The sequence below is a fragment of the Schistocerca americana genome, chromosome 6 (assembly GCF_021461395.2).
Source record: "Schistocerca americana isolate TAMUIC-IGC-003095 chromosome 6, iqSchAmer2.1, whole genome shotgun sequence".
NCBI classification, from domain to species: domain Eukaryota; kingdom Metazoa; phylum Arthropoda; class Insecta; order Orthoptera; family Acrididae; genus Schistocerca; species Schistocerca americana.
The window spans coordinates 303399953-303423410 of NC_060124.1; positions in this window are offsets into that span (position 1 = coordinate 303399953).

The window sequence follows — 23458 nt, forward strand, 5'->3', positions numbered from 1 at the left end:
GTTATTCATTAATTGGTTGGGAACAAACCGTCTAAAAAAAGATGCTAGACCCATAAATGCTTTGAGCTGTTTCTTAGTTCTCGGACTAGGAAACCCACGAATTACATCAAGTTTTTTGCTGTCAGGCTTGATGCCTTGTGGTGTTATTATGTGACCTAGAAATTTAATCTGATTACGTCCAAATTTGGATTTATCAAGATTCGCTGTTACTCCCGCTTGCTTAAACCTTTCTAAGACTTTACTCAGTAGTTCTACGTGCTCCTCCCAGGTGGCAGTGGCAATCACTAGATCGTCTACATACACTGTTACCCTTTGCAGCAAATCCGGACCTAAAACCGCGTCGAGGGCTGTTATGAAAACTCCTGCACTTACATTTAAGCCGAAAGGTAGTACCCTAAATTGGTAGCTCCTTCCCCCAAATATAAATGCAGTATATTTCCTCGACTCGGGTGTGAGCAGGATTTGCCAGAATGAACTTCTCATATCAATAGATGTCAAATATTGCACTCCATGAAATTTTTGAATTTGCTCATCAAGATTTTCCGGACGAGTCCTAACGGGTACAATAATTTCATTTATGTCTCTCGCATCTAGTACTAACCGTACCTGTCCGTCTGCTTTTGCTACCGCCACCAAAGGACTACTATAAGGGGACAAAGACGGTTCTATTATTCCCCACTCGATCAGTTTTCTTATTTCTTTAGCTACTATTTCCTTCTTGGACCAAGGAATGGAGTATGAGGCTCGACAGTAAGATTTGTGAGGCTTCACCTCGATATTGTACTGATATCCCTTAACAATTCCTGGTCGTTCTGAAAATACGTCTGCATAATTAGATAATAACTGTACCAAATCCTGCTGTTGCATAGAGTTCAAATTTTCGGACTGTGATACTTTGTTCACAAGTGCGTCCACATTTGCTTTTAATTGATCACCTTGTACGTCAGGATAATAGAGATTCTGTCCTAGACAATGATTGTCTAAATGTAGTATCGACTGATTCCTACACTTTATGTTAATAGCATTACAATTAGGTACAGGTACCTCTTCAGATCTGAGCATGGACAATTCTATTCTCCTACCAGCATTCATCAAACTTAATTTTCCCCGAGAAAGGTCGATTATTGCGTCCCTTTCTCTCAAAAAATCTACCCCCAAAATGCAGGCTACTTTTAAACCCTTTACTACCAGGAATGAGCACGCTATGGCTTCATCCCCTAAATACATCTCTACCCGCACTTGGAGTTTAATTATTTGTCGCTGTGCACTTATGGCTCCAGTGACTTTACAATTATTCACGGGAAAAGTCAGCATACGCCTTTCCTTCCCCAGTACTTTGAATAAGTCCATACTCATAACACTGACAGTAGCACCTGTATCTACGACCGCTTGCACATCAATATTATTAATTTTGACCCCTATTATCGCTTGTACTTTGTCTTTGTGCTCCTTTATGCACGTGGATGGTTCAGTTATTAATTCATCTCCCATCTGTACCCCGTCATTATACCTAAGGATACAGATTTTGTTCGGTGTTTTGTTCTGTGTCGGGCTGCTCTCACTCCAAACCTCAGCCGACGATGGAGAGCGTATCTCGGCTGCATCTAGTTTGTTGAATTATTGCTAGTGGATGGGCGTGGCTGCTCTGTGTCACTGACCTCCACTATGTGCACGTTGTGTTGCGTCGGCCGCCACGGTTGCGCAATTGGCGCATTTTGTGGTGGCGGTCGGTTATTGTCATACCTATCACTGTTTTGCCGGTCCGGACTGGGCCTCTGGTTCTGCGGCCAAGTTCGGTTTGCATGATTATAAGTATTAGTGTTGCTCGGCCCCCTGGCATTTTTCCATCTATTATTGCTTAGTGGGCCTGTTTCATACCGGTCATCGAACCTCCTTTTCCGGTCATTATTCACCGGCGGACTATTGCCGTTCCGGTCTCTACCTCTATTTCCGTTTTGTGCATACTCTTGTCTCCTATTATTACCTCCGCCGTTTCCATTACTTGGTGGAGGCGTGTTATTTCTACCATTTCTATAACCGTTTCCGTTACTTCTAGCCTGTTCAGAGGCTGCCTTAACATCCTCCTGAATCAGGTCAATCGAGTCCAGAACAGACAAGAAATGTTCCATATCATTTTCAGGCACGTGTATAAGTTTTTCCTTTACATGTATCGGCAAGTGTGACTTCAAAAGTCTGATCAAATCCCGGGATGAAATCTGTTCGTCCCAGTAACGGGTCTTATTAATGTACTTCTCGAAATATTTTCGCAAATTGCCTAGTCGTGGAGAATACGGCTCTGGATTATATACCTCCTTCCGTAATCTCTCCTGAATACATGTTGACCAATATTTGGCCAAGAATGCCTTCTCAAATTGCTCATATGTATCACAACTGTCAGCTGCTTCGGTTGCCCATAATGCAGCATCTCCTTGTATGTAGGACATAACGAACTGTATTTTCTGGGTATGACTCCAAACGCTAGGCAAAATGTTTCTAAATCCCTTGATAAACACTACAGGGTGAACAGATTTCTTCTCCGTTGTAAAGATCTGAAACTGTCGGTTCCTAATCAAGCTTTCTTCAATCACTACTTTGGAATGACATTTATTTGTTTCGCTTACATTGGTTGCCTGTTCTGTCTCGCAGTCGCAATTTTTTACTGCAGTATTTATATGCCTATCATTGTTGGACCTGGCTGGCGTGACATACGCCCGTGCCTCGTCATGCCGCAACCTAAGCTCCATCTCGGCAAGACGACGGTCCACACTCCGCTGCCACAGCGGAATGTCCTTGTGCACTATCCTTTTTAGATCCTGCACATCCGCACTTGAGCCCACAACTCTGGCCTCAATTGCGGCGTGCACTTTCTGATCTATTTCTTTTATGACTTCATTTTCTACTTTGAGCACTTGTTCGATCACTTTGTTCTCAATTACTTGAGTTGTGTCAATTTCTAGTTGTTCGACCCTATTAGTCAGGACACTGATTTCGTCTACTATATTGGCGTTAGCCACTTGAACACTATCTACTCTTTCGCTTAATTCTTGCACCGTTTTGGGTATGGTTTCATATTTTTGTTTCAAACTAACAATCTCACTTTGCATAACTTCTAAAGTTTGCATCAACTGCAAGTCCCTCTCATGCAGGCGTCGGTCACGCTCTGCTTGTTTAGCATCACGTTCTCTATCGCGCTCTGCTTGTTTGGCAAATTCAGCTACCAATCTCTGGTCACGCTCTGCTTGTTCGGCATCACGTTCTCTATCGCGTTCTGCTTGTTTAGCATCACGTTCTCTATCACGCTCTGCTTGCACACGTACAAATTCAGCTTGGAAATTGAGCATGCGCTCGAACATAACTCTTAATGATTGCACTTCTGACACCTCATCACTCTCTGGTCCGTGTCCAGTGCTTGCGGATGGCACAGTATTTCCGCTATCAACTGAATCACTGGGTGGCAATGGCAACATTTCTTGCCCTTCTGCCCCCAGATTTTCATATTGTACTTCTCGAACTACATCACTAACATTACTTTGTGTCCCACTTTCTAACTCAGTATCACTACTTACTGACTGTTGCTCATTATCCATGTTGATATCTTTCTGACTACGCAATCTAACCATAGTAAACAAAAGAAATAAAATCTGAACTAAATATCCTAACACTCAGGTTTCACTGACATAATCACACAAGAAATGGACATTAACTAATACACACTTACTATATACTACAATGACTAACTACCTAAATGTCCTGTTATTTTAAAACAAAGTACTAACAACAAGCACACCACTAATGATCCGAGAACACTGCACTGAGGCTACTTTACTACCCACAGGACAACTACACTGTAGCTTTACCTTTTGGTGATCTATCTTGGGTGCAGCTGCCCCCTGATATTGTGGTAGGTAATTAATTTTACGAAATATTGAGCTCTCTTCTTCAGCTTGCCTCTGGGTACATAGTGTTCTCATGCAAAAAATCATACACAGGTATTACCACACAATATTGGTTATGCAATACATACAATACATAGAAAAATTATTAAATGTTCTGCAACAAAGTTCGACTACAATAATTCCCTAGTTATCTCATGGGTATTTTGTGGCCACTGCTTATTCGGGCCCCGCGTTATTGGGCGCCAATTTAATGAAATTAAAAAAAATTTATTTATTATGTAAAAAATAAAATGAATAAATTTGAAAATGGGGAGAAACGTTGCTTTAAATATTTTTGTTATTGCCTCTTTCAGTACGAACTTTGTTGTAGAATCCCTTATTTACGTGTGGTAATAAAAATTCATTTAGACAGAATTAAGCACATTTAAAATTACGTGAACCTTAGCAACCCTCTCATGCTGATAAATTCATATTAACTGATTAAGAACATTTAGTTGAAAATTGTATAAATTAAATTTTTTACGCATTTCGGCCTTGGCACACATTAGCGAAAGATATGCCTTAGTCGAAGATGAACACTCGATACGCCATTAAAGAAGACAAAATTTCCTACAAAGTGCACTAGTAGATATCATTTTCTACAAGCTATGTTGGTTCTGGAGCGCACTGAAATGCAGCCATTTTTTGGTTCTTCATCGAAAATGTCAAAAACGGCCACTCTCACTACCTACAACTCGAAAAATATAAATGTTATTGTTGTGCACGACTTCGTGCACAATGGTCAGGAGAAGTGGTCTGCAGAGTGATGTAGCAGCTGGACAGAAGCAGGAATGATTAGCGAACAAGCTAGCACAATATACAGAAGATTGCTTAATTTGTATTTTTACAAGCATATGAAGACTCATTACAAATAATCCAATTATTACAATAAGAAACAGAGTCCAGCTCCATACAGTAGCAACAAGGATGAGGATCGTTGTATTGAGCACAGACGATAGTGTCACAGTGATGAGGCTCCAAGCGCTAATGGGCTGAGTGGCTCCCACTAGCTGTCCTGTGTGGCTCAGCAGGCACGCACCATTGGGTCCGCCAGATCACGTGCGACAGCTGTCGGCGTCCACTGGAAACTTGCAACTCCGTTACCAGCTGTAGAACGCCAGTGTAGAACACTGTACTGATATGTGATACCACAGTTATGAGCAAAACCCCCTACACCACATGGAAGTACATTAAATTCCCTTGAAGAGACGTTTGTCACATACCATTTTCTCATGAGCAAAGTGAAAATTGCGAAAAATTCCTTACACGCCCTGCAGACAAACGATCCGTCACACCTGTCTATCTCACATCAGCACCATACTTTCTATGTATTAAGCACTCCATGGACTTGGTAGCCTTCTCTCTGTCCGAGAATCCTTCAAACAATTATCTCAATTAATTTACTTCCTTCACACATAATTGACATATGTGTTGCAAATTAGTTGGAAAATATGCCCACTCGACCACACTAATCTGAGCCACAAAAAGCCCCCATTAGTCACATATGCTTTACTTCTTGGATCCAGCACAGTGGGCATGGAGATCGACAAAAAATGGGCTGGATTCCATTACCACATTGAGACCCTCGGCTCTCGAGCGGCTTTTTCAGCTTCTGTCTTGCAAATGCAAGACACACTGCACAAGCCGGTGTGGACGTAGGGGTGCAGGTCTGTTCTGCTCGATACTGTGGCAGTTACGTGAAGGGTAGTGTTCCAGCATGACAACAATTTTCATACAGAAGACAAAGATAACCTTGCCAAGCCCATTGCAGAACCACTGTCTAAAGCAGCCGAGGCGACAGAAGCTATTAATCCACGTAAAAGTTTGTACAATTACGAATGTTTAATAATCGATTTTTCTCTTTCATAATCATTCAGTTAACTTTTCTTTTTAATCAGTAGAAGAACACTAATAACTTCGAAAGCTTACATTGTCCATGACCCCTCACCTGGACCTTCAAGGGCCACCATGATGGAAATGGAGCCCCATAATAGAACTTCGCATGACATTAGTACAGGTATTCCTTCATAGATCGATAGTTCACTATAAAACTTATTTGTCTTTCGCACCCATATTATATCACTAAATACCTTCTTCATTTTTCAGATGGAGTACCTGCCCTAAGTGATGACCGAAACCTGGATTCGACATCCAATTTCATGATACATGTACATTACTATACACAGATTTCGTATTCACCATTCTGTTTCGTGTCATATACCTGATATGTTCTAAAAATAATTTTTTCAATGCTTCAATGCTTTCTCGTCGGTTCATTCAAAACAATCTCTTTTAAGCGTAATACACCGAAAGTATTGTGCAGATGACAGGGAGGTGGGATGGGTCGTTTGGCTGTAGGGCGCAGAAGGCATTTTTCGTAATTTTCGCTTTGCTGCCTCCACCCCTATGACAAAATGGAATGTTACAGATTTCTCTTGTAGAAAATTTAATTTATTTTCACGTGATGTAGAGGATTTTGTTGACAGCATGTATATCTTTCGAGCTGTACGGGGTGCGAGTGGGCGTGTTTGACGTTTCCGATGAAGCACCAAAAAAATTGCTGCTTTTCAGCGCGCTCCGGAACCGATACCGCTTGCCAGAAAATGAACCTACTACTCCATTTTTTAAAAAAAATTGTCTACTTCAATTCTATATCGAGTAGTCGTCTTGGACACAAGAGTACTTTCCGAGATATAGCTAAAAGACTGGAAAAAGTGCAAAAATTTACAAGTTTCTTAGTTTTTCGTTGTGAATCCTACCTCCTACAAGACGTCACACCTGAAATTTCCGTAAAAGCGTACAGAATCTTTGAGAAAAAAACTGATACAACTTTTTCACAGAGTGCTGCAGAGTAACAGTTGGCTTGGCTAGACAAAGATCTCAGCCTTCTTCCGGAATAGCTCCCTATACCACCTACCATAGTATTATACACACCATAATATGTAAGTTAAAAGGTGCGTAACCGGTTGTGTGAGTCTCTAACCGACTTAAGGTACAGGTACTATTGGACTTCTAATTCAGCTTTATATTTAATAGTTTTAACATCAGTAAACACCTGTTTTGCAGTATGAACTGGTCAATGAATTATAATAAGGAAGGAGTCCATGAGCTAGAACAGCTGTCCAGAATATGTTGCACTGGCATAGCCTTATATGAAAGTGAAATGTGGATGAGAAGCAGTTCACACAAGATGAGAATAAAAGATTTTGAAATGTGGGAAAATGTAAACTCCGCCCACAGATCCTGGAGGGGCCGTTGGTACCGCAGTATCGTCCTCTGACAATGGCATTAAAGAAGGGCGTGGAGTCACCACACGGTTCTCCCTGCCGTTGGCAGATTTTCTGACCTGAATTCCTACTACTCACTCACATAGCCTCCCAGCTGCCCTCGCGAGGTTGAATGCAGCCGGTTCCAGTCCTCCTACCAAGGAAAAATTGCTAGCAGTACGTGGAATCGTACCACGGTCTACTACACTGAAGTCAGCCGCACTGACTACCCAACCATGGATACGGACTTTTGAAATGTGGTGCTGTACATCAAATTGATAAATCGCGTAACTAATGAGGAGGTAGTGAAGTAGAGTGAAAAGAAATTTGTGACGTAACATGACCGATAAGGGATCAGCTGATAGACACATTCTGAGACATCAAGGAGCCACCAATTTATCACTGGAAGGAAGTGTGGGAAGTAAAAACTGTAAAGTTAGGCCAAGTGATGAATACAGTAAGCAGGTACAAATGAATAGATTTTTTCATGATTTATTTCTGTTTTTGTTCTCTAATACTGACATGTCCAATAGCGGAGGTTCCAGAAAAAGTTTGAATACTAACGTCGGAATATGGTTCAAATGGCTCTGAGTACTATTAACATCTGAGGTCATCAGCCCCAAGGACGTAGAAGTACTTAAACCTAACTAACCTAAGGACGTCACACACATCCATGCTCGGGGCGGGATTCTAACCTGAAGCGTCTAGAACCGCTGGGTCACAACGGCCGGCTCGGAATAAGGATTTTCATGATAATAGTTTTACGACAACTTACCAGATTTTATGATAACGACAATAAAGTTTCGCTAGACTGCCTTGTAATTTTTAGACAATAACATAGATAACGATAATTTTGTTTGAGATGGAACTTTGCACATTTCCGTACATTTTTCACCATTCTAATAGCAATTATCAAATTTTGATTAAATAAAACTTTCAACAGTGTCACTTACCGGATGATAAGCTTGCCCTCTTCCTGTATACGATATAAGCATTCGACACGTTGCCTCTTGTCATGCCAAACACTTCGGCTCCCTTCGTTACAGAAGCACCCAGCATGCGGGTACCAACAATTTGCCCATGTCTGAAGTCTCTCAGCTCCAAAATAATTTACTCAACTACACAGAACACTATTGTGACCAATTCTGACACCAATACAGTTGCCGTTAATGGTCATGTGCCCTGAGGTAACAGAAGTCATGGGGTATCTACATACACATAAGCAGATGGCGACAGTATGGCGTACACATGGTAGAAAATGGTACTGAATTGGCGGAGCTGTCATCTGTACTCAAGTGATGCAGCTGAAGAGGCTTCCGAAGTGATTACGGCCGCACGACGGGGATTAACAGACTTTGAACGCTGAACGGTAGTTGGAGCTAGATGCGTTGGACATTCCCTTCGGAAATCATTAGGGAATTCAATATTAAGAGACCAAGAGTCTACCGAGAATACCAAATTTAAGGCATTACTTATTACCAATGACAGCACAGTGGCCGCCGGTCTTCACTTAACGACAGAGAGCATCGGCGTTTGCGTGCAGTTGCCAATGCTAACAGATAAGAGACATTGCGTGAAATAATTGCATAAATTGATGTCGGACGAGTGACGAACGGTGCGGCAAAATTTGGCGTTAATGGGCTATCGCAGCAGACGACCGACGCGACTGCCTTTGCTAACAACACGATATCATCTGCGTCGCCTCTCATGACTTGTGATCGTATCAGTTGGACCCTAGACGACTGGGAAACAGTGGCATTGTCAGATGAGTCCGGATTTCAGTTGATACCAGCTGATGGTATGGTTCGAGTGCGACTCCGACCCTACAAAACCATGGACCAAACTTGTCAACACGGCACAGTATGAGCTGGTAGTAGCTCAATAATGGTGTGGGCTGTGTTTATATGGAATGTATTGTGATCCAACTGACCGATCGTGACTGGAAATGGTCATATTCTCAAATAGCGATGTAGTTTTTCTGTACGACAGTGCGCCATGTCACCGGATCACAGCTGTTCGCGATTGACTTGGGTAACATTCTAACATTCTGGACATTTCGAGCGAGTGGACCACCCAGACCGCCCATTATTAATCTCGTCGAGCATTTATTGGACATAATCGAGAGGTCCATTCGTGCACAAAATGCTGCACTGGGAACACTTTCGGAATTATTGACGGCTATAGAGGCAGCATGGCTGAATACTTCTGCAGGGGACTGCCAACGACCTGTTGAGTCCATACCAGTCGAGTTTCTGCACTACACCCGAAGAAAGGAGGTCCGTCACGATATTAGGGGGTATCCCATCATCTTAGGAAACCGCATATAGGACGCTGGTCCGACCTATTCTTGAGTACTGCTCGAGTGTTTGGGATCCGTACCACATCGGATTGAAGGAAGACATCGAAGCAGTTCAGAGGCGTGCTGTTAGATTGGTTACCAATAGATTCGAACAACACGTGAGGGTTACGGAGATGCTTCGAAAACTCAAAGGGGAATCGAAACACTGGAGAGAAGGAGACTTTCTTTTCGGGAAACGTTATTCAGAAAATTTAGAGCACAGGCATCTGAAACTGACTGCCGAACGATTCTCCTGCCACCGACCGGGAGCCATATAGACAATAGTTTTTCCCTCGCTCTATTTTCCAGTCGAACAGGAAAGGAAATGACTAGTAGTGGTACAGGGTACCCTCCGACACGCACAGTACGGTGTCTTGCGGAGTATCTATGTAAATGCAGATGTAGATGTAGATTTGGTGTACAGCAGCGCAACCTGGTGGCTTGGCTAGCATCTGTATATGTTCAAGAATCCACTTCTCGTGGTGCCTCCACAATGTTGTCGAACCCCTATATACTCTAGGTTAGTCCCTGTATAGGAACAGAAGGAAAAGCTCCGACAAGCTACGACAAAAATTTAAAACCAATGATAATAATCATTAGCGCGGCCGCTGTAAGCGCCGATAAAGATATATTTTGCTACGCCGGAAGGCGAATAACAAATGATAAAAAAAAACTCCTCTGTCAAACTCTTCACGCAGTATCATATCTCCCATTTCATCTTCATCTACTCGCTCTTCCAATTCCATAATATTGTCCTCAAGAACATCGCCCTTGTATAGATTATATGCTCCTTCCACCTTTCTGCTTTCCCTTCTTTGCTTAGAACTGGCTTTCCATCTGAGCTCTTGAGATTCATTCAAGTGGTTCTCTTTCTTTTCTCCAAAGCTCTCTTTAATTTTCCTGTAGGCAGTATCTATCTTGCCCCTAGTGATATACGCCTCTACATCCTTACATTTGTCGTCTAGCCATCCCTGCTTAGCCATTTTGCACTTCCTGTCGATCTCATTTTTGAGACGTTTGTATTCCTTTTTGCCTGCTTCATTTACTGCATTTTTGTATGTTCTCCTTTCATCAATTAAATTCAATATCTCTTCTGTTACCTAAGGATTTCTACACTCCTGGAAATTGAAATAAGAACACCGTGAATTCATTGTCCCAGGAAGGGGAGACTTTATTGACACATTCCTGGGGTCAGATACATCACATGATCACACTGACAGAACCACAGGCACATAGACACAGGCAACAGAGCATGCACAATGTCGGCACTAGTACGGTGTATATCCACCTTTCGCAGCAATGCAGGCTGCTATTCTCCCATGGACACGATCGTAGAGATGCTGGATGTAGTCCTGTGGAACGGCTTGCCATGCCATTTTCACCTGGCGCCTCAGTTGGACCAGCGTTCGTGCTGGACGTGCAGACCGCGTGAGACGACGCTTCATCCAGTCCCAAACATGCTCAATGGGGGACAGATCCGGAGATCTTGCTGGCCAGGGTAGCTGACTTACACCTTCTAGAGCACGTTGGGTGGCACGGGATACATGCGGACGTGCATTGTCCTGTTGGAACAGCAAGTTCCCTTGCCGGTCTAGGAATGCTAGAACGATGGGTTCGATGACGGTTTGGATGTACCGTGCACTATTCAGTGTCCCCTCGACGATCACCAGTGGTGTACGGCCAGTGTAGGAGATCGCTCCCCACACCATGATGCCGGGTGTTGGCCCTGTGTGCCTCGGTCGTATGCAGTCCTGATTGTGGCGCTCACCTGCACGGCGCCAAACACGCATACGACCATCATTGGCACCAAGGCAGAAGCGACTCTCATCGCTGAAGACGACACGTCTCCATTCGTCCCTCCATTCACGCCTGTCGCGACACCACTGGAGGCGGGCTGCACGATGTTGGGGCGTGAGCGGAAGACGGCCTAACGGTGTGCGGGACCGTAGCCCAGCTTCATGGAGACGGTTGCGAATGGTCCTCGCCGATACCCCAGGAGCAACAGTGTCCCTAATTTGCTGGGAAGTGGCGGTGCGGTCCCCTACGGCACTGCGTAGGATCCTACGGTCTTGGCGTGCATCCGTGCGTCGCTGCGGTCCGGTCCCAGGTCGACGGGCACGTGCACCTTCCGCCGACCACTGGCGACAACATCGATGTACTGTGGAGACCTCACGCCCCACGTGTTGAGCAATTCGGCGGTACGTCCACCCGGCCTGCCGCATGCCCACTATACGCCCTCGCTCAAAGTCCGTCAACTGCACATACGGTTCACGTCCACGCTGTCGCGGCATGCTACCAGTGTTAAAGACTGCGATGGAGCTCCGTATGCCACGGCAAACTGGCTGACACTGACGGCGGCGGTGCACAAATGCTGCGCAGCTAGCGCCATTCGACGGCCAACACCGCGGTTCCTGGTGTGTCCGCTGTGCCGTGCGTGTGATCATTGCTTGTACAGCCCTCTCGCAGTGTCCGGAGCAAGTATGGTGGGTCTGACACACCGGTGTCAATGTGTTCTTTTTTCCATTTCCAGGAGTGTATTAGCCTTCGGCTTTTTACCTATTTGATCCTCTGCTGCCTTCACTATTTCATCTCTCAAAGCTACCCATTCTTCTTCTACTTCATTTCTTTCCCCCAGTCTTGTCAATCGTTCCCTAATGCTCTCCCTGAAACTCTCTACAACCTTTGGTTCTGTCAATTTATCCAGGTCCCATCTCCTTAAATTCCCACCTTTTTGCAGTTTCTTCAGTTTTAATCTACAGTTCATAACCAATATATTGTGGTCAGAGTCCACATCTGCCCCAGGAAATGTCTTATAATTTAAAACGTGGTTCCTAAATTTACGTTTTACCATTATATTATCTATCTGAAACCTTCTAGTATCTGCAGGCTTCTTCCATGTATACAACCTTCTTTCATGATTCTTGAACCAAGTGTTAGCTATGATTAAGTTATGCTCTGTGCAAAATTCTACCAGGCGGCTTCGTCTTTCATTCCTTACCCGCATTCCCTATTCACCTACTACGTTTCCTTCTCTCCCTTTTTGTACTGTCGAATTCCAGCCACCCATGACTATTAAATTTTCGTCTCCCTTCACTATCTGAATAATTTCTTTTATCTCATCATACATTTCATCAATCTCTTCGTCATCTGCGTAGCTAGTTGGCATATAAACTTGTACTATTGTGGTATGCGTGGGCTTCGTATCTATCTTGGCTACAATAATGTGTTCACTATTCTGTCTGTAGTAGCTTACCCGCATTCCTATTTTTTTATTAATTAGTAAACCTACCCCTGCATTACCTCTATTTGATTTTGTATTTATAACCCTGTATTCACCTGACCAGAAGTCTTGTTCCTCCTGCCACCGAACTTCACTAATTTCCACTATATCTAACTTTAACCTATCCATTTCCCTTTGTAAATTTTCTAACCTACCTGTCCGATTAAGGGATCTGACATTCCACGCTCCGACCCGTAGAATGCCAGTTCTCTTTCGCCTGATAACAACGTCCGCCTGAGTAGTCCCCTCCCCGAGATCCGAATGGGCGACTATTTTACCTCCGGAATATTTTACCCAAGAGGACGCCATCCTCATTTAACCATACAGTAAAGCTGCATGCCCTCGGGAAAAATTACGGCTGTAGTTTCCCCTTGCTTTCAGCCGTTCGCAGTACCAGCACAGCAAGGCCGTCTTGGTTAGTGTTACAAGGGCAGATCACTCAGTCGTCCAGACTGTTGCCCCTGCAACTACTGAAAAGGCTGCTGCTCCTCTTCAGGAACCACACCTTTGTCTGGCCACTCAACAGATGCCCCTCCGTTACGGTTGCACTTACGGTACGGCTATCTATATCGCTGAGGCACTCAAGCCTCCCCACCAACTGCAAGGTCCATGGTTCATGGGGAGTATTTACATGTATACATATATAAATTTGCACAACTGGCGACCTGGTGACACGACATTGAGAAAGCCATGAAACCAGTTGCGTAAATTATTCAAAGTTTCTTATGACATTGTATGAGTTTTTTTCTTTTTTTTTGCAACATCACGACTGGGAGCAAAATAACCAGAACCAAAAGTTCTTGTGAAGAAAACTAATTCAAAAGGGAATCAAAAGCGAAACCAGAAATTACGGAAATTTTTAGAAATACGCTGTTCGCTTCATCGCAGCAAATGTAGGACCGCTACGCAACCGCTTGCTTAGCTATGCTTGGTAGCGTCTCCTGCGTAATAATTAGAAGTACCTTTCTTTAATTTCCTTTCCTAAATGCATTGTAGTGAATTTTTTGGAAATTTTATGTAATTAGTAGCGAGAGAAAAGTTTAAAGTTTCTGTGTCACAACATTTTGTGCGTTACAAAAGTTAATAAACAACGCTTGACGACACGTAAATCATATATTTAAATTCACAAAATAATATATTTCAATTTTCTGTTTTCCAAAAATTTTAATTGTAATATTCAAACAAAATGGCACAAAAATCATTTTCCACTATTGTTGACAATGGCGTAAGCGCAATGAGCCAAGATGGCCTACAGTTGCAGGATAGAATATCTGAAGTACCAGCGCCATGTCCTCCACAATTAGTCGTATTAAATAGTTCAGAAATGAACATGACCGAAATGACAAATGCTAGTGAGCGTACACATTCTGGCTTTGATGATACGTTGATGACAATAGATGAAACTACATCACGTATCTCTGCGAGCAACATTCTGTTCGCAAAGGAAAACATAGAAAGCTCAGACAACATGATTTTTGACGACACTTTACCGTCACCCATCACACGAAATTCAAATGTTGATATACAGAGTACAGTTGTCAACAACCAAAGTACATTAAATAGCAACCAAAATGACGTACTTGCCGTAATACTTCAAAAACTGGATAGTACGACTACCAATTAAACCAATTTGCGTGCAGACATACAAAAATACAAACACCAGTTTGCGTGCAGAAATAAAAAATATAAACACCAATTTGTGAACGGACATAAACACAAAATTTAACAGTTTGTCGCAAAACCTTACCATAGATACACCAGACAGAGCAAAAACAAATTTTAAGGGATTTTCAGGATACGGTCACACAGCAGATCAGTGATTTGACAAAGAATTTTCGCGAGGAGATGAATGTAAAGTTTAAATACATGGCAAATCAGCTGAAACAAAGATATACTTTCCGAAGAAAACAATGACATCTATAAAATAGAAATGAGACACTCTTAACGAGCAGAATGATGCAGTAGAGCAGCAAATCAAAGCGATGAAAGACACACTTACAAACATGGAAGCTACACAAACACAATTAACTCCCACAGTGAAGAACATCTCTACCGTAGTAAACAAACTGCACAAAGATTACGAAAATGTATCAATAGCTGTTGATGAACTCACTTTAAAAGTAGCATCACTTGAAATCGAATCAGTCTGTCCCAAAAAGGAAAGAGACAAAATTAATGAAAATTTATCTGTCGTAATTTCACAAGCTGAAGCAGGTACTTCAGACAAAACCAGTACCGCAGCGAAAAGGTAGTGAAGGAAAGTAAATGAATCAATGATGTAGTTGAAAGGGTTATTCAACAAAAGGAAAATAACATTATTGACAAAGTGAACACCAATTTGCAAGCTACAGAGCACAGGATACGCAACTACTTAGGTGAAACTGAGCCGGCCGCGGTGGTCTAGCGGTTCCAGGCGCTCAGTCCGGAACCGCGCGATTGCTACGGTCGCAGGTTCGAATCCTGCCTCGGGCATGGATGTGTGTGATGTCCTTAGGTTAGTTAGGTTTAAGTAGTTCTAAGTTCTAGGGGACTCATGACCACAGATGTTAAGTCCCATAGTGCTCAGAGCCATTTGAATCATTTTTAGGTGAAACTGATACAGGGACACAAGTTGTATACATAAACAAAGTGCCAGCCACAACAAACCAAAGTAATGTATGCACACAGATCGTTGCAAATCCTACCAGCAATGCCAATAATAATGACAGATCACAAAGTGTAAGTTTACATGGCATGACACCAGGACCAGTAACTACGAGAAATGTAAACAATTATGATTGCAAAGTGCAAACAGCCTGTCCACTATATTTGCTGACGAAGGTCTATTAAGACACCGTCAGTTTACGAGCGAAGGTAAGAAGATGAATCCTGTTGTACTTATTACTGCCGTTCGACATGTGTTTCCTAGAAATTGGACGGAAGCACAAAAGATCAGGTTTGTTGTTGGGTGGATGCAAGGTGATGTACTTTTGTGGGAGACTGAGGTAGTTGAGCGTTGTACCACATATTTACAATTTTAACGGGCATTTCTTGACAAATATTGGTCAGAAGCCGTACAGGAGACACTTAGGAGAGAGGTTTTTAACCCCACCCCTTTTAATAGCAAATATTGTAGCTTGCGACGATATTTTGAGAAGTATCTCAACAAAACACGTTATTGGACGAATCCTATTTCTCATGTGGATGTTTTAAAAATTTTAAAAAGTTGTTTGCCATCACACATTCGTGAAAAGTTAATTACTACACTTGAGCACGACACAGAATATTTTCTATCCATTTTAGATTCAATCGACCTAATATATGAAGAGGAAGTAGTAATAATACGGCGTCAGACAGCGAAAACCACAACAACGTAACTCGAATGGTCAATACAAAAAGCCAGACACGAACACACAGCAAAGCTGGTACGCGCAACCGTGGTAATGGATACGGGAATGGAAGTGGTAGGAACAAGATATTTAAACAGAGCTTTCCGTATAACAGGAACGATTACCATCCACAAGCTAATTTCAATCCCTCCTCTCAAAATTATGCACCCCGTGTAAATGAAAACAGTCAGCCGCATCGGTAGCCGGCGCGCGGCAACAACAATAACATACATCATGCCGGACCGCAGCCAACCTTTGCGCAGCAAAACCACAATACGGCAACATTTCGCAACAGCGATATGAACACACGAGAAAGCATGTTACGAATTGGAAATGATACGCACTGGAGAAACAATCACACAGTACAACTGACAGAAGCTGTCCCGTGTACCGAAGTAGATCAGACTACACCGGTCGTAGTTGAGCCCCACACTATCGACCTTATAAGCGATGGGGGCAAACCAGATTTGCAAAGATGTTTCGTACGATTCAATGAACAAGGAGACATAAAGGAGGATCTTTACCAACATGAACTAAAATCGACGAAAAATACACTGGAAGAACAAGTGCAAGCAGTAATCAGAGTGAAAATGTTTGTTATAGACACACAGTTGATACTTGATACAGGGTCCACGACTAATTTAATGTCTGAAGCATTTTTCACTGAATTAAAACGGCGGAATAAATTTCCTGTTCTGCCAGTGCAAAACTGCAAAGTACAAACCACTACAGGTGGCAAAGCGAAATTGGTAAAACACCAAGCTTTATCACCGTGAACATCGAACAATTCTCTGTGCAGTGTGGTTTTTTAACAGTAGACAAACTTATAGTTAACTGCTTGACAGGTATGGAGACATTTAGAACCTACAAAATTCAAATAGACATAGGCAATGGTAAGTGCCATTTCTTTGTGAAGAACGAAAGATGTTCTATCAGCCTGATTACGACACCGGAAAGGCATGACAAAGGAAATCCAGAACCCCGTGACACTGTACAGTATCATATCCCACCGTGCATTCTGTGAACAAATGTGATAACAAACAAGCGAACGTCACTGAAGTTAACCAGGAATTAGTAGAACAAAAATTGAACGAATCAGATATTCTAGAAGTTACACAACGGCAAGAGCTTCCTGATTTACTTTTTTAAATGTGCAAGTGTTTTTAATAAGAATTCAGGAGTAATCAAAGATTATGAACATAAACTTAATGACTATCCTCACGAAACATATTGTGTTATGTCTTACCCTATTCCGTAGGCAAAGCATGAAACAGTTAAGCAGGAAATCAATGGAATGTGCAAACTGGGAATCATACAGCAATCATTTCCTCCATATTGCAGACCAATACTACCAGTTAGCAAACCTGATGGATGAGTAGGACTATTTTTAGATGCTAGAGGCATAAACAAAATTCTAGTACCAGTAAGAAAAAACCAGATAATTTAGATGAACAATTGCTAAAATTTCATAACACATAATACTTCAGCGCCCTTGACCTTAACACATCTTACTGGCAAATAAAGTTACATGAGGAGAGTAGAAAGTACACAGCATTTGTCTGCAATGGCAGGAGTTATGAATTTCAAGTTATACCCTTTGGCTTAAACATTAGCGCAGACGTATTTACATCAGCCTTGGACAAAGTCTTAGGACCTGAATTGCCCAGTAAAGTTACCATTTATGTTGAAGATACGTTAATAGCCACATCAGTATAATAGAAAAGGTATTTCAGAGATTTACAAAATACAGAGTAACAGTAAATCTAAGGAAATCTAAGTTTGGCAAAGAACATGTGAAATTTATAGGACATACCGTATCAGAACAGGGTATATTACCATACCCAAAGAAACTAGATGCCATACGTAATTGCCCGCTCCAAGGAACAGAAAACAACTGAAAGAATATCTAGGACTGACTTCCTTTTTCCGAAAATTTATACTACAGCAGCTTATGAATAGCGATGCCCTACTTAACCTGTTGAGAAAGAATAAGAATTGGTTATGGGATGAGAGATATCAGGAGAACTTTACCAAAATTAAAAATGCATTAATATCAGCAAACATTTTGAGTCATCCTGACATGGCCAAAGACTTTTGTTTAAGCACGGACGCCTCGTCTCAAGGGCTGGCGGCATGTTTGTTCCAGATACAAGAAGAAAAAGGAAAAACTGTACCCAAAGTCATCAACTTTGACAGCATAACTTTATCAGAGGCGGAAAGATCGTATTCCGTATCAGAACTGAAAGTTTAGCAGTAATTTGGGCGTTTAAGAACTTCGAGTATTTTCTTTGGGGTAAAAACACTAAAGTCTATTGTGATCACCAATTATTATCTTTTCTCTTAACATGTAAACTGTTACACCGTAGATTAACGAGGTGGTGTGTGTACCTGGATGAATTCAATTTTGAAATAATATACATAAAGGGGAGATTACCGCAGGGACTAGACGAGTTCAGTGAATTGTCTGAACATGATTCAGAAATCTGTACATTATTGATGCATAGTAGCACACAAAAATCAGACTACAAAAAATTTTGTAAATACAATAATGCAACAGCAAGACAACAGGTGGAAAATGTAATACAAAATCTTAATCGGAATGCAAACCACAAGGTAAGTGGTATCAGTTATACAAAGGCGCTCTGCTCCACCGGAAGCACGAAAGTTCTAACCATTGGTGTGTATGCGTTCCAGAGGAATATATCGACGAATTTATCAAGCACACACACGAAGTATGGGGACACTACGGAGCAACAAAATGTACAGACAAGATTTCCAAACACCGTTAATTTCCTAATTTACGACGATGTGTTTCAAAAAAATTAAAAAAGTGTGCTATTTTGTCAAAGAACAAAACCATCCAATATGTCAAAGTTTACAGAACTACATCCCATACTAACCTAAGTCCCACTGGAAATGGTTTCACTGGATAGAGCAGGACCATATAAAATAACTGATTTCTATTAATCTCTATATTTATGTACCCTTTCTTCTTATTATTGTTTTATTTTTATGTATACACATCTATAAAATTTACACACCCTACATCCAAACAACATGGAGCCACAGGAGCATACATCATGGGTCAAGCTGGAGTCGGCTCCGTCGAACACCGATGATGGCGGCGAGACGCCTTCATCGATATAAACACTACAGTAGCGTCAGCAGGAAACGGGAATGACAACACACCAACGCGGGAACAAGGAACGATCAGACGAACAAGCTCAACAGGGGATAAATACGGCATTCTGATGGATTTTCAATTAGAAGTATAGCAGAAAAACGTGTCCACCACAATTACTGCTCCAGTTAGAAACAAAATATGGGCACTCGGTCAAATCAGACCTCGTGGACGAAACGATAAACCAAGAACGAGAGATTGTATAGGGAATTAGCGGCGGCAAATGCTCCTGATGCAGCAGACAGAATTCAACGTCTGTAAATGAAGATCGCAGCCGTAAAGGAAAAAAAAAATTACGAAATGAAACGAGATCGCCGGCCGTTGTGACCGAGCGGTTCTAGGCGCTTCAGTCCGGAACCGCGCTGTTGCTACGGTTGCAACTTCGAATCCTACCTCGGGCGTGGATATATGTGCTGTCCTTAGGTTTAAGTAGTTCTAAATCTATGGGACTGATGACCTCCGATGTTAAGTCCCATAGTGCTTAGAGCCATTTGAGCCATTTAAAACGAGGTCAACTCCATCGACTTTCGCTGCGGTTGCGGCAGGTGGTCCAGTCACGAAGCCGAAAACTCGGTTTTGAAGAACAAACCGAATTAGCAAAAAATAAACAACAAACTGTCTTTTTTTCAAATGAGAGGACAACCAAGATGCTATAGACATAGGGGAAACATTAACTGAGGCTATAAACTCTAGACTTGACCAAATAAAAATTAAAGCAATAAGCAGTAGAGCTAACACAGTAATTCTTGAAAGTGAGACACAAGCACATAAGAGGACATCATTAGGAAAAAAAATCATACTTGAAGCACAATCGATGCCAATAACTCAGGAAACTAAGACCGCTATTGACAGACACCAGCGTTCCAACAACACTTACAGATCAAGACTTTCTAGGAGAAAGGACCACATCATCAAAGAGGAATTTCAAAAAGAAGTCAAAATACGATTGAAAATAGGTCCGAAAGGGAAAAGAATTGTAAATAATTTTCTAAAAGTAATAGATTACTGTTATTACAGAGCGATAGGGTGCACATACAATTCTCATCTTTGTGCATTATGGACTATGTGTAAGTGCAAAAGTGCCTCGACTGTTGGGATATTGGCCATTCACCGAAAGCTATCAGCGGGAAATTTGGTAAACCTGGTCACAAAAAATTGGAATGTCATGAAGAAACAAATGTGGTTGTATTCCTTGCATAACCAGGAAAAGAAGGCGTAAGAAAGCAAGGGGACAAGAATGCCTACTACAAAGAACTCTACAAAAGACAAGTCAACTGGTACACATCAAAACATAAGAAGTGAGACAACACTCTTTGTAAATGTAGGTAGAGATATGAATACAAAGATCAACAACGCAAATGAACAGACGTTCTCTCAACAAAACGTAGATATGAACACAGCATCCCACGTCGCAAAAGCAAACACAAATCACTAGCAATCAAAACAAGATAATGCTAAGTCCAGTAGCCTGGAAGTAACAACTTCGGCTGCTGCTGACTGTAGACTATCCACTGGGCATGAACCCCCTCAAAGTTGCAACACTGTACATGAAAAAAAGATTAGCCCAACAGGTTTCATTGGCGATACGTGTTTCTACAGCGTCATGGACAACAACCTGGCGAGGCACATCAAACAGGAACTTTTCCAGTGGGCTACCCTCCAAATGGCGACCGTTTTTAGAGTATGTGAAGTGGAAGAGGAAGACCCCGGTAAGGAACACTTAAAAACAACACACTGCACTCAACAGAAGCACATAAAAGCGACTATTGACATCCAAGACACGGTTATGCCCGCGAAGAACCGGATCATGACACAGACGTTAAACACACCACACCAAACTTACCGGAAGTACATAAAAATGACGATGTACGTCTGAGACTCGGTCAAGCCCACCAGAACAGTATCATGACATAGACGAAACACTAGTACATCTGGATACAACGGAACAACATCAACGTGAATTAATTCTTCCGTCACCAGAGATCGGTTACCTTATAACGAGATGACAACTACAGAAAAATATGACACATCAAAATATAAACCGTACATGCAAACTGTACTATTCATCTATGCAAGAAAAGACAATTCAGGTGCAAGAAGTAAAATAGAAAACTTCAAACAACAAGAAGTGACCAATAACCATGTGAACATTAAAAAAAAACAAGAACACCCTAAAAGCTGACACTGATAAATTACAAAAATCTTCAACTGACGAGAGACTTATCACCCAAAACCGAAAACTTCTTCAACCCCACGATCCAGTATAACAGACAGAGTTACAAAGCGTACAGTAAGAGACAAAATAGATTGCCGTGACATCGAAGAGAACTTGAGCCTAAATCAACTGGAAAACAAAAGGAGACTGGGTGGAACTATATGCTACCAACCACTGAACTAACAAACGAAATGATTCTATGAACCGAAAACCTACCAACGGACAAACGCGAATTCTGTAATCTTTTACGTAAATCATATGGACAAAGAAATGTTGGCCTTAACCTTGACAGTGTCTACAAGGACCTATTAAGGCCGCGCGGACACGAGTACCTCTATCACATCCTGAACGCGGTAGAGTGCCAAGTTTTTACTAAATTCCCATAGTCAAACGCAATGTCGTGAGTAGTAGGGCAACCTTCGTGTCACCCCACTCTCCATTGTTGCCAAATTTATTCAAGATGGCGGCTATGACGTCATCCAAGATGGCGACATGTAGACTTGGCAACAGCACATGACGTCATCCAATATGGCGGCTTTTGGTGGAAAATAGGCCAATTGTGCTATGTCCACTAACCTAAGCTCAAGAAAAAATGGCGGGAATTTTGAATTTTGGCAGGGAAAATAGGCCAATTGTGCTACGTCCACTAACCTAAGCCACCAGAAGAAAAAATGGCGGGAAGTTTTAATTCCAACAGGGTAATGTATGCAAAACCATACTTGTCTTTATTATTATTGATTATCATTTATTAACATTCATTATCATTCATTGTCATTTGTTATCATTCATTATCATTTATTAATATAGGCCTACCTCCACTATAAAATTGCCCCAAATTCAAATTCCAACACGATATTGTCTCGAAAACTGTACTTCTATTTATTATTATCATTTATTATTTATTCAAGATGTCCGATTTTCTTGGTGAGAAACCCATTTTCCTTACATCCATAACAAAAATCTATCACAAGTTCAAATCCCAACACCATAATTGATCACACGTATGAGCTTTCTCCGTCACTTATCTTTTTTCACTGGTAGCCTATCATAATCATGTCAAATAATTAACTGCACTTATAGTAACGTAAATCATGTCCTTTGATTTTGCATGGGGGACGGGACTGAAGACATTATTTCAAGCAGTACGGTCATCACTTGTTCTCCAACACAGTCAGCACTTATTCGAAGATACCTCTCTCTCATTGCTCTGAGATTATGGATACAACCTCATTCGAATGAGCTGTATTGCCCGCAGCAGCTGAAGCCATCAACAGTAGAAGTCTGTCTATTGGTTCATCTGGGTCATCGTAATATATACTGTATATATACTGCGGGACTTGATTGCTCACTCCTTTATGCTGAAAGTCTACACCCTCACCGACACTTTTAGTTTGCTCATTGAGTAAGGGTTGTATAATGGTAGTGTATTCAGAGTTTTCAGGCTTTTTCAGTGTTCCGTCGAGATTTTTGTACAGATCAGTCAAGTTAAGTATTTCCCAATAGACTTTGCGTCCATGAGCTAGGTATTTTAAGTTTTGTGATGGCCTTAGGAAGATTAGGTTCATTAAGCCAGGTGTTCTTTTAAACTCTGTATCCCCGATGCGTATTGTGCTATCGGATAAAGTTATAGTTTGAGAGCCCAGCATGTACGGTCTCGCCCTGCTGACACCATATGTTCTATCTATCTTAACGGTCGGATACTGGTTGGTGAATTCTGCGACTGGGTCATTATTATGCAAAAGCTATCTTGGTGATAGATTTCGTAACAGGTTTAAAAGTTTCATTTAGTGTTTACTCGTGATCTATATGTCCCAACTTCAGCAAACTTAATTTCTCTCGAAATGCTTTGCGCGCCTGAATGACTTTATGCATTGT